This window comes from Monodon monoceros, unplaced genomic scaffold (assembly GCF_005190385.1).
Source record: "Monodon monoceros isolate NGI ecotype Baffin Bay Population unplaced genomic scaffold, NGI_Narwhal_1 Super_Scaffold_1, whole genome shotgun sequence".
NCBI classification, from domain to species: Eukaryota; Metazoa; Chordata; class Mammalia; order Artiodactyla; family Monodontidae; genus Monodon; species Monodon monoceros.
In genome coordinates this window covers 24,057,017-24,068,740 of record NW_021703765.1, presented here as the reverse complement: position 1 = coordinate 24,068,740, position 11,724 = coordinate 24,057,017, and the positions used below count along the sequence as shown (strand labels likewise).

The 11,724-nt window shown below is 53.9% G+C and overlaps 1 protein-coding gene across 10 annotated transcripts in view; it reads left to right on the top strand.

Annotated features, from left to right (window-relative positions):
• Positions 1 to 1,759: 1,759 nt before the first annotated feature.
• Positions 1,760 to 11,724, top strand: part of CTIF (cap binding complex dependent translation initiation factor) — a 303,950-nt gene continuing 293,985 nt past the window's right edge. For 7 of the 10 annotated variants that reach the window (XM_029218915.1, XM_029218905.1, XM_029218897.1 and 4 more), the window contains exon 1: positions 1,788 to 1,959. The gene's annotated coding sequence lies outside the window, so the exon portion shown is untranslated. Of the gene's footprint in view, positions 1,960 to 3,051; positions 3,075 to 11,724 lie in introns of those variants that run through there. The other 3 variants (XM_029218881.1, XM_029218847.1, XM_029218857.1) reach the window with 2 other exon arrangements.

Genomic DNA, 11,724 nt, shown 5'->3' with positions numbered 1-11,724 from the left:
ATGTTAAAGCGCAAAAATAACTGCTGAGCCAGTGAGGCATAAATGCTAAGAGGGACAAACCAGTAGGAAGAGTCAGGTGTGCTTAAACACGTTCCTTTGCCCAGGGGGACTGGGCCTGGCACCCAGACAACTGGCTGCTGGTAGCCACTCTGCCTCTTATGAACGCACAACTATGGGCCTGCTGCCCCCCTCTAGGAGGGAGGGGATGACACGCCTCCATGTCCTTTGGTACAAGAGTCAAAAGAGCTGCTCTACTGGATGTGACCGCGGATGCTGCTTGGCTTTCCTTCCACCCCGGCTTGGCACACGCTGAGCTTCAAGTCAGGAAGACAGGCTCTCCGCTCTGAAAGAAATCTCACCCCCCTCTTTCAAGGCCCACTGCAAGCCTCATCTCTGCTGAAAAGCCATCCCAGGCTCCTTCTGCCCTCTAGACCCACACTTCATCCCTGACCCACCTGCATTTTGGGTCCTCCCTTCTGCCCTGTCAAATTGCTGGGACTTTCAGAATTTGCTCTCTTAACTCTCATCTCCAGCCTTTGTACCCTGTAGCCTTAGTCAGAGGCCTACCCCTCCCTTTGCTTTTGTTTAAAATGTTAATAATTCTTACCTAAAGTACTACCTCCTCCAAGAAGTCTTCCCTCATCCTCTCCTACCCCCATCCACCCTCCATCCTGGTTGGCTGCTCCTCCTGAGGGTTCCGTAGCACTTTGTGCCTATGTCTATGTTAAGTGTGGACTTATCCCCTATACTTTCACTGACTGTGGTCCTTACACTAGACTTTGACCTTCTTGAGGGTCTCACCTGTCTTGGCATTCCCAGACATGTCCCATCTGTGGAAAATGCTCACCAAATGTTATATGAATTAATAAATTATTTTCTTCGCAGTTATACCGAGTCACACAGTTCCTTCCATGAGTTTATAACCCCCTTGCTTGGAGGGTGTACAGCATCATATATTTCTCCAGAAGGCTTCTCTGTGCTAAGCTCAGTGCCTAGCACCTAGTAGGCACTTGGAAAACGCTGGTGATTTGGTTAAGTGATTACTAAATTATACATTGCATTGAATTCTCCCAGTCACCAAGTCCCCAGCCTTAGCCCTTAGCATGGCCAATGGAAAATTAATTGGTTGCAAAGTGCATATCTAATTACAACATCCCGCCCCTGCCACAGAGATGTTCAAATGTTAATTATAACATATGCATCTCAATAACAGACGTTAGCATTTAATACAGCGTTAATAACTGGACTTGGGCCGCCCAGTGCGTACACAAAGCTCTCTTTTATCTGCCATTACGACGGACTTAGCACTTAAAGCAAGGAAGTCCTCATCCTTAAAGCCGTCCTGTCCTTAAAATCAAATGTTTCCCTCCAAGCCTGGATCTCACCTAAGCCCCCAATTCTCCCCACGCGGAGGTCCCCACCCAGGGCTGCGCCAGCACGTGGCGGGGAGGGGAACGGGCGTTGGGCGTTGGGCGTTGGGTTTCGGCGTGGCCAGACAGGCTGTCTCTGCTGCTCAGGCACATCCCCGGCGTCCCGGCGGCGCCCCGTTCTCCAGGGCCCGCCATCCCGGTAAAGAAAGGCGAACTACATTACCCATCAGGCCTCCCACCGCCCTCTTTCCTTTCAAGTCGTTGCACGTGGCCGGAGGGGAGGGCGGGGCCTGGACGTCACTCTCCTGCATTCTCTTTCCCTGTGTCAGAGCGGGGATCTTTTTTTTTTTTTTTTCGTTCCTCTACTCCCTCTCCCCCACCCGCCCCTCCCTCCCTCTTTCCCTCCCCTCCCTCCCTCCCCTGTCGCCTGGGTTTGTGCGCTGGGGCGCCGGAGCCCCTCCGCAGCCGGGACGCGCGGAACTCGAGGCTGGAGTCGGCTCTCCCGAGCCTCCTCCCTCCCTTCTCCTTTCCTGCCCCCTTCCCCCACCCCCCGACTAGGGCTCGGAGCGGCGGCCAGAGGAACCCCGAGGTGAGCATCCCCCCGTCCGCCCCCCTCTTTTAGTCATCTCTGATTGCCTATCGATTCGGGGACCCGCGAGGAGGGCTGCGTGACGTGCGCGTGCTTATAGATAAATCCGGGAAAACCGACCCAAACAATTAGCCCCCTTCCCCCCTCCCTACGCTCGGGGCAGCCAGGAGTCGGCGCGCATCCACCTTCCCCGCCTCTGTCGAGGACCGCACTCCACGATCTCGCCCCCTCCCGAGGTTTGCCCCTTCCCTGCCGGGTTCCCCGCCAGTAGGGGAGCCGTATCTCTGGAGCTCCAGTGAGGAGGGGGGGTTCTTGGGGGGTGCACGGCTGGAGCCCGGCTCGCGTTGGAGCCGCTTGGTGTAGCCGCTGTCATGTGCCAGATTCCGACCCGGGGGGAGGAAGAGAGCGAGCTTGATTCCTCTCTTTTGTTTTGAAGCCCGCATTTGCTGCATCAAGCAGTTGGTTTAGTACCGGCCAAACTTGCAGCTGTTCTGACCGTGCTCCACTGAGGTAGGGTGGCGGCTCCCGGAGGGACCCCGAGAGAGTATCTCCACGCCGCCCCTCCCTTCTCTGGTGACTGATTGTGTCTGTGGCGGCCGCGTGTGTGTGTGCGCGCCCGTCCCCGCGGGCGCGGGGATGTCTGTCGTCTAGACAGGCTGCACCCTCCCTCCGTCCACGGTGAGCCCGCGGGCCGCGGGGGACGGGAGCAGAGGAGGAACCCGAATCAGTAGATCCACTGAGGTCGCGGCTTTGGACATTCCCCACGGCGGTGATTCTGTTGGCTTTAAAAAATATATATTATTATTATTCATTCCTGTCGCCGCGGGGTAATTGGGCCTGGGGAACAGATCTGTCCGGCGGAGCCGGGGTTAAGTTGACAGGCTCTGAAAAGCCAGCTCGCGGTGGCTGGTGACCCGGGTTCCGGCTCGGGTCCTTCAGCGAGCAGGTGACTGTCCCGGACGCCTGCCGTGGTGGGGGTGTGGGGGTGGGCGGCGGGCGGCGGGCAGGGGGAGCGGTGGCTTGTCTGCGGCGGAGCTGTGCTGTCCCTGAGGGCCGGATGCTGGAGCCTGGGTGCATCTGAGGGAGGCGTCCCGGGGACCGCGCATCTGAGTTGGGTACGTCTCTCCATTGACGTTAAATGACAGTCGGGAGTCTGAGGCCCTCCTGTGGGCGGCGTTGGCTGTTTGGTTTCGTGGAGTTTTCAGGGTTGGGGTTTGGGGGCAGGTGTGAACAGAGAGGGGGTTGCGGCGTGTAAAGGGGAGGGGTGGCTGGCGGCGCGGTGTGCATTCCCACCCGGGGGGTGAGGCGTCGCCTCCCGCGCCCAGCCGTTTGTGTGTGTACACACCGCTCTGGCGTGTGTGGGGGGGCGGGGACCGCAGACCGCGGCGTCGTGGGGACGCGCTTGGGCCCAGATCGCTCGGGGTATCGGTCCCGCCAGGGCTCGTAGTGGTGTGTGTGTCCGCGCTCGCGCCTGGGTTACTTGGAGAGGGGAGTCGTGCGGCTGGGGGCCCGGGGAGACCCTGGGGTTGCGTAACCCTCCCTTCGCGTCCCGACGCCCCCCTGATCCGGCAGACTGTCCACCTACTCGGTGGCGCCGGGGGCTGGTCTGGCTGGGCCTGGAGGAGCCGCGGGCGCTCGCGCGTTGCCCCCCCACGCCCCTCGGTTGACCCTTGGCCGGGGGCGCTCTGTGGGTGCTCGTGCCCGCGCCTGCTGCCGCCTTCGCAGATCCTGGAGAGAATCAGCGCGCTCTGCGCACCCCCTCCCAATTTTTCGACCTGGAGACAGTGGGGGCCAAAGGCTGTCCGGCCTGACCGGCCCCGGGCCCAGCCCCGCGCTGCCTCCTGCGCCGCTGCCGGGTGCCCAGCCGGCCGCATGCCTTTGCCAGCTCTGTCCGCTCGGCGCTGGGTCTCTGCGGCCGGAGATTATCTCCCAGGCTAGGGGCCCGCGCGCAAAGGGAGGAAGCCGCTGGAGCTGCGGGCTCCGCGGCGGCTGGAGGCTCCCGATGGCGAAAGTGACACAGCACGAGCGCCGCTGACCGCCCGAGCTGGAGGAGAGAGGAAGGAGCCGCCCAGAGGGCGGGGAGGGGCCGCAGGCTGTCCGGCCTGTTTCCTCCTGTCCAGCTCCGGGTCTGGGCCGTAAACCTCAGGGATCCCGGTATGAGCATGCTGGGACCGCGCGAGAAAATTGCCTGGCGTGCGAGAAAACCCAATCATAGTGGAACAGAACGCACCGAGCAGACGTTAGAAGATGTCCAGTCCCTCACAGGATACACTCCCTTAGAGTATTTGAAACAGGATTCGATTTACACACAGATCAACTCGTCTGCTGTGTCAAGTGTCTGTCCTGGATAATTTGCGCTTGGAGCAGTAATTTTGTAACGCATTCTGAGATACAGTGTCATCAGTGATTAAGAGATTGCCAGAATAGCAATATGTCTGTATGACTTTACTGGGCAGTCCCCCACCGCATCATTGCGTTTATTAAGAGGGTCCCATGAAGTAGGGGGATATTAACCCCATTTTACAGAATAGCACATTGAGGCTCAAAAACTGATGTGACTTGCCTGAGGCGTTTCTGTGATTTCACTTCTCAGACTATGGCTTTTAATTAAATAGTGACCACCTTAAAGTGTAGGTCTTGGCACCTCAGGAAATACTGAACCCAAGAAAGGGAGTAAATTATGGTATTTATTCTTTGTCAGAAAACACTTGGTTTGCTACCAGTCCTAATGAGAATAAGTATTAAAAAACAGAAGTGTGCATTGCTGTTGTTACCACTCATCTGATAATTTACTGTTGGTGAATGATCGTCAGCTTTGATACATGCAGTATGTATACCTGCATGTGATAAATACATATGGATATATGTTTCTGCAACACATGCCTGTGTTCATGTGGGTGTGTTCGTGGGGTCTTTATTGAATCTAAGGTTTATTCTTTACTTACTGGTTCCAAAACCGTGGGTTTAAAGTATAGCTCCTGAGAAACCACCCAGGAGCCTGCCCCCTCCATCTCCAGGGATGGGGAAGCCTTGAAAAGAACAAAGAGCTCCTACATAACTGTATGTATTTCTCAGAGTTCTCGCACGTGAAGGTTCTCAAGACAGAGCCTGGAGGGTTATTAGGTTTGGTCAGATAATCAGCTATTCGTTCACAAATATGTATTGAACACCAACATGTTTGTCTATCTTGAAGTGCTTACAAAGAAAATTTAACATAGTGGCCCTGCCTGGCAAAAACATCTTCTAGCTGTGGAGATAAATGTAAGATTTTAAGTCCAGCAAATGTTTGTTGAGCACCTTCTGTAGTCTAGATACTCTGCTGTGTTTGGGGCACACAAAGATAGGATAGCAGAAACAGCTAATTTGCAGTGCAGAAAACGGATGATTCAGAGCCTGCAGGAGGGAACAAATCATAAATATTTTAAAGCACTCGCCCTGGGACTTAGTCAATTTCACATATGTTGGTTGCAAGGGACTCATAATGGGAGTCCCTGTGCTACAGCAAATGCAGAAGGAAGCAGCAGAGGAAGAAGAGCCTTGTTGCTCTGAACTTCAAACTATTTGGAACCTCCCAGGTGAGCCCTAGAGGTCTGTCCTTCTGTAGAGGTTAGGCAGCTCATGAGAGATGACCCTGAAGCCAACCAACAGTTTAGTCTGCTGAGCAATGAAGAACTGACAAGTTGTTCTCTGTGCTCCTGCCCCAGCTCTGCTGGACAGTAATGGGCTGTGATAGGCTGTCTTCAGTGGCTTTGGTCAAGGTCTCACTCAGGCCTTGCCTGAGTTTAGTAGTTTCTGTCTCACAGGCCTATGGATATGTTCTAATATGAGTCTGCTTTTTAATCTATTCATTCTCCAACTCACTTCCCGGGTCTTTGACACTGTTTTCCAATTTCATCTCAGTTTTGGGGTCCACTGCCCTTGTTTCGTTTTTGTTTTTTTTTTAAATAAATTTCATTTATTTATTTATTTTTGGCTGTGTTGGGTCTTCGTTGCTGCATGCGGGCTTTCTCTAGTCGTGGTGAGTGGGGGCTGCTCTTTGTTGCAGTGCGCGGACTTCTTGTTGCAGTGGCTTCTCTTGTTGTGGCGCATGGGCTCAGTTGCTCCGCAGCATGTGGGATCTTCCCGGACCAGGGCTCGAACCCGTGTCCCCTGCATTCACTGCCCTTGTTTTAAGGTTCTGTTGTTTGCAGTTCACATGATGAAGGAGGAAGCAGGAGGTGGTGGTTAGGATGGGGAGAGAATCCTGAGCCCAGAGAAAGAACAGGAGGTACTAAACAGACGGGCAAGTTGCAGTTTTGGGCAATTCTCCAAACCTGATGGCATTTCTGCATAGCTTACCCAATAAAGTGGCAGCCCCTTTTGGTGTTCTCTTTGAGGGGGATCCTCTACCTCTGGGCCTCACTGCTGACTCGCTGGTCACCTGAGCTCAGCTGCTAACATTCAGGCTTTGCTCTTGTGCCCTCCTGCCTCCCCTTGCGTGCAGTTTAACTTAGGGCACTGCTGTGATGGTGGTCTTCTCTCAGAATTACCCCCAAGCTGACTATCGACAGCTGCCTGTTGTTTCTGAATTAATCCCCGGCCAGAGCTCCGGTTCAGAACAGAGTGAGAACAGACACGTCCTCAGATCTAGGCACCCAGAGCTGGGAAGGGCCTTGTTGATGAGCTGAAGACCCCAAGGCCCAGAGAGGTGAAATGACTTGCCCAAAGTCACAGGGAGCCCTTGGCAGAGTGGAACATGAACTTCTAAAATTTGATGCCCTATTTAATCTTCTTTCTCTGTACGGTGGTGCTTCCTGAAAAAAAGCGGGGTTCTTACTTCCCAAAGAGTAAAAACTCTGCATTTTTTTTTTTTCCCCTTTGGTTCCAGGAAAGGCCCCGGAATTCGGCTTTTAGTCTTGAGATTGCTTTCCTTCAAACCTGGCCTTCCTTGCCCTATCTTTCATCTTTGGCCGCCAGGAATCTGGATGAGAGCATACATTTGGGAGAGAGGTCTATGCTTGGGGCCTTCCAATGCTCTTAAGTTTGGTCTGTGGCTTTCCCTTTCCATGGCAGGGTCCTCAGGAACCTCCTGAAAGGGTTTGTAAAGCTGTTATGTACCTGCATTTTTCTAGGAGGAGGATCCACATATTTCATATGATTCTTACCTGACTCAAGTAAGGAGAAGAACTACTGGGGGTGGGGGTAGTGGAATTGGATAGGGGGTTGGCTGGCACTGGAGACTAGCATAATACCCTACACCTGATTTGGCTTTGCAGTTTATGAACTATTTCACACAAATGACTTCATCTGCTTTTTATAATACCCTGTGAGGCTGTTGTTGTTATTCCCATTTTGCAGATGGGGAAACTGAGCCTCCATGGTTACTGCCATGCCGCAGTCACAAGTAAGTAGTAGAGCAGGGATCTGACCCCAAGTCTTCAGGTTTCAAATCTGGTGTCCTGAGTTGACGTGGTCCACCACGGCACATCATCATTACACTTTTATGAGTGGAGGACCTCGAACTTTTTGGAGCTGCTTCTTTCTTTTCTTTTTTTTTTTTTTGGAGCTCCTTCTTCATGATATCCACTGCTGGCTTATGTCCAACCACGGAGCCAGACCTAAGTGCTAACTTACCCGGGGGTGGGATGGATAAAGTATGGGAGGCAGTTATCATAACAGTGATATGTGGACTGGGGCCAGTTTGGGATGATTTCATGAAAGAGGTGAATTTGAGGGTAGGTCTGTGGCTGTGGCAGACCTGGCAGAGGTTTCAGTTGGGACCATGGCCCAAAAATGGTGAAGGGGAAATTGTGTGTGCTTGGTCCGGGGTGGAGCTGACCAAGGAGGTTGGGTGGATCCTGCAGTCAGACGGGGCTTCTCATAGTGACTGGGCTCTTTCTCTGGCCAGCTCTGTGCTACACCCTGGGGCTGCAACCGTGAACAGGCACAGCCCTCCTGCCTTCAAAGAGCCCACTGTCTAGCGGGAGAGGCAGGCACTTAAACAGTTAAATTCAGCATGTGTGGTGAGCGCAGTGGTGGAGAAAGTTGCCTTCCAGACAAGGGCCACCTGCTGTAGCCTTAGAGATCAGAGGGGCCTTCCTAAGGGAGATGATGCAGGAGCTGAATCTGAATGTATGAAAAGGAATTAGCCAGGAGAAGAGACCTGGAGAAGGACCTTCAGGGGGAAGGAGTGTGGGCAGAAAGGCGTGGAGGCCCGAGGCTGCCTGTTGGAGGAAGGGGCTGCCCCAGGGGAGTCAAGCACAAGGCCGAGAGGCATACAGAGCCCCGCTCTGAGGAGCTTGTGAACCTGGCTGAGGACGTCACATTTCAGCATGGAGGACAGGACTTTAAGCAGAGTCGAGGCACTCGGCCATGGGCCAGAAGGGAGCATGACTGGGAGCCAGAGGCAGCCTCTGGGCTGATGAGGGAACAACAAGCTCCATGCAGCATTCAGGTCCCAGGGGATGAGACATATGGGGAGGAGGGAAGGCCACGTATTAAAAACGTTTGGGGAGTAAAGTCGGCCGTGATTGCTGAGCTTTGGGGGATAAGGGAGGAGTCCCAGTGACTCCCAGGCTTCTGGCCTTGTGAACTCAGTGGATGGCGGCCTTTAACTGGCAGTGCCCTTCTGGTGGCTGGAGCAGGTCTGCTCTGGTGGGGGTGAGAAGGATTGTGGTGAGTTTAATGTTAGCCATGGTGAGTTTGAATTGCTGGTAGGATAATCCCGTGGAGCTGTCTTGCAGACAATACAGTGCTCGTGGTAGAAGCCTGAGGAGGAGATGTGGGCAGGAGCTACAGTTCTGGGAGTGGGGAATGGTCTGCTGCTGAACGTGACTGCCGTGGGGACTGCTGTAGACAATAAGAAGACCTCTTCCTCCCATTGTCAGAGAATTCTTTGTCACGCCTGCCGGGCCGGGCCGCTGTTGTCAGGGAAGCCAGGCGGGGATGCTGTGTCATGCTGGAGGCCCAGCTGGCAGAATCCAGCAACAGCCAGGAGCACGCTTCAGCTGGAAGCCTTAAAGTGAGTTAGGGGAGAGGCCTTGTCATTTTTAACATCCCTGGTTAGCAGAGCCCTTCCCAGGCCCTCAGGGCGTAAGTAAAGGGCAGGGGAGACCTGGACCTCTGCCCAGGAGAAGGCAGTCTAGTTGGGAGACAAGATGTGGAAATATGAAACCACTAAAAATCTGGAATAACCTGGACAAATAGTGGGCTGCACATTAAATGCAAGAGGCCTGCTGGTACTTCTCTTCCTGCCATGCCGCATTTTTACAGGGCTGCTGTGTTTTGGGCAGAGTGCCAGTCTTTTCATTTGTGAATGCTTGGACCTACACAGTAGGTGTTCATCCTACGTATTTGGATCTGCAGGGATGTGGCCAGAGTTTGTTGTTTGGGGTGTGGGGTGAGGTCAGCCAGAGAAGGTTCCCGTGAACAAGTCCAAAGAGGGGATTCCAACACTGATTTGGAATATTTTTAGTACCATAGAGGAGTAAAAATCTCAAAACCTTCCAACTACCAAGCACCTAGAAATGCTGTATGAAATATAACTAGCATCCTTTCAAAGAAGAGCTGAGCTCCTCGAATGTGAGAGAAATCCCCAGGGAACTCAAAAGTGTAAGCTTGCACTGACTCTAGGCCAGGCCTGGGGGTGGGTTTGGCTGTGGGCGTGTTGAGGGGCCTCAGAACCAAAGGCAGCTGAGCTCTTGGCCTTGCCTCCTCCAGGGTCCAAGGTGAGACTGGGAGTTGGCATGGAGGGCCCTGCCTGAAACGGGCCCCTGCAAAGGTGTGCAGGCTTGGAGAGAGGATGGAATAGATGTCCACCCAGTGGCATGGAAGCGGGAGAGGGGGAGCTTGTCGGTCTTGGCCTGGATCTGGGGTGGGGAAGAATCTTCCCTGGAAACTTGAAACCTCAGGCCTGTTGTGGCCTTGGATGACCACTACACGTGTGGTCCAGGAGTCCCCAGGGAGTTAGCACATTAAAGCCTTTGGGGGCCGGGGTCTTCCTGCCTGTGGGCTCCAGGATCTCATGAGAGCTGGGAAGATTCTGGGGTTCTTCACCCTTCGCTGACTTGGGTCTCCACCTTGGAGAGATGCTGCAGGACCCGGGGGGATGGGGGGAGCTGAGTGAGGAGAAGGAGAAAGAGGCCTTGGCGGGAACCTTCGAAAAGGGCCTTCATGACACTTATACACTGCTGAGGGCGTGTGCATGGCTGTGGAGAAGGGCTGCACCTACCCGAGGGCTTCATCTCTCAGCAGAAGCCTGCAGACGGCCCTGTCTAGGAATGTCAGACATTCTCCCCCGCTGTTGACTCAGGCCAGGTCTTTACAGACAAGGCGTCTGTCCAGGTTCCTCCTCAGGGTGGCTGTGCAGATCCCAGCGGCTCCGGGTCCCTCCAGACTGTGTGCCACATTATCCGCCCTAAGCCCAGAGGCTTGAGTGCCTCGAGTTTCAAACTTGGGAGACACCTTAGAGGTCACCAAGTGGGTCTCCTACCTGGTGTGGGAATCCTGTCTCCACCAGCGCTCGCTCAGAGGCTTCCCGTGGCCGGGAGTATGTGGCTTCACGAGGCAGTGCCTTCCCTCATTAGGAGGCTTTTGCAGCTGGAAGGCCTCCTGTGAGCCTCAGGCACTGCCCGGCTATTTCCACCCATCGCCCCTTCGGCCATGGGCTGTGGTGAGAGATGCTTTGGAGGCCTTTCACCATCTTGCTCGCTTTTGCTGGAAGGGCCTTAATTTGTCGAGCTAAGATTCTGTGAGAATCCAGCCAACTTCCATCCTAACTTCCTTAGCAAAGAGGGAGATTTTGAAGACGAGATGTAAGGTTTGCTGAGCTGGCTGTGATGCAGAAGTTCTGAGAAGCTTTGGCTCAGTGCTTTTCAGATTCCAGACTAGAGAAGCAAGTTCCTTCCTCCAGCACCCAGAATACATTTCAGTTTGTAAGTGAGTGACTCAGGAATCTGATGCAGGGAGCTGACGTTTATTGAGTGTCTGTTAGGTACTGGGTACAGTGCTAGGTGTTGTCGGTATGTGTTACTAAATAAAAGTAACTTCTGGGGCTTCCCTGGTGGCGCAGTGGTTGAGAATCTGCCTGCTAATGCAGGGGACACGGGTTCGAGCCCTGGTCTGGGAAGATCCCACATGCCGTGGAGCAACTAGGCCCGTGAGCCACAACTACTGAGCCTGCGCGTCTGGAGCCTGTGCTCCGCAACAAGAGAGGCCGCGATAGTGAGAGGCCTGCGCACCGCGATGAAGAGCGGCCCCCGCTTGCCACAACTAGAGAGAGCCCTTGCACAGAAACGAAGACGCAACACAGCCAAAAATAACTAAATAAACAAATGTGGGGTTTCAAAAAAAAAAAAGTAACTTCTGTGAGGGAAAGAGAAAGGGCAGCAGAGCCGGGGAAATGCCTTACTGTAGTTGTGACAATTGAGCGCTAAAGTTATTCAGAAAGAATGTGTGTGGTTCCATCCGGGAGTGGGTGGGGCAGGCATTCCTGTGCTATTCCCTTATAGGGCCTTCCTCTGGGGTAGGCAATGTCATGATCTCACCACGAGCTGAGAACCCACAGGCCTTTGCCGTATTCATGGGTCATTTGCTGAGATGCATACAAGTTTGAACCATGAGATCAAGAAGGTGGCCTGCTGGACAATCCGCATCTTGATGTGTCACCAAACAGGACGGTGTTGACAATGACAGTGTTTTTCCCAGCATGCAAGGCAGAGCTTGTATGCAAGGGGGGAGCTTGTCTGCCTTGGCCTGGATTTGGGGTGGGGAAGAATCTTCCCTGGA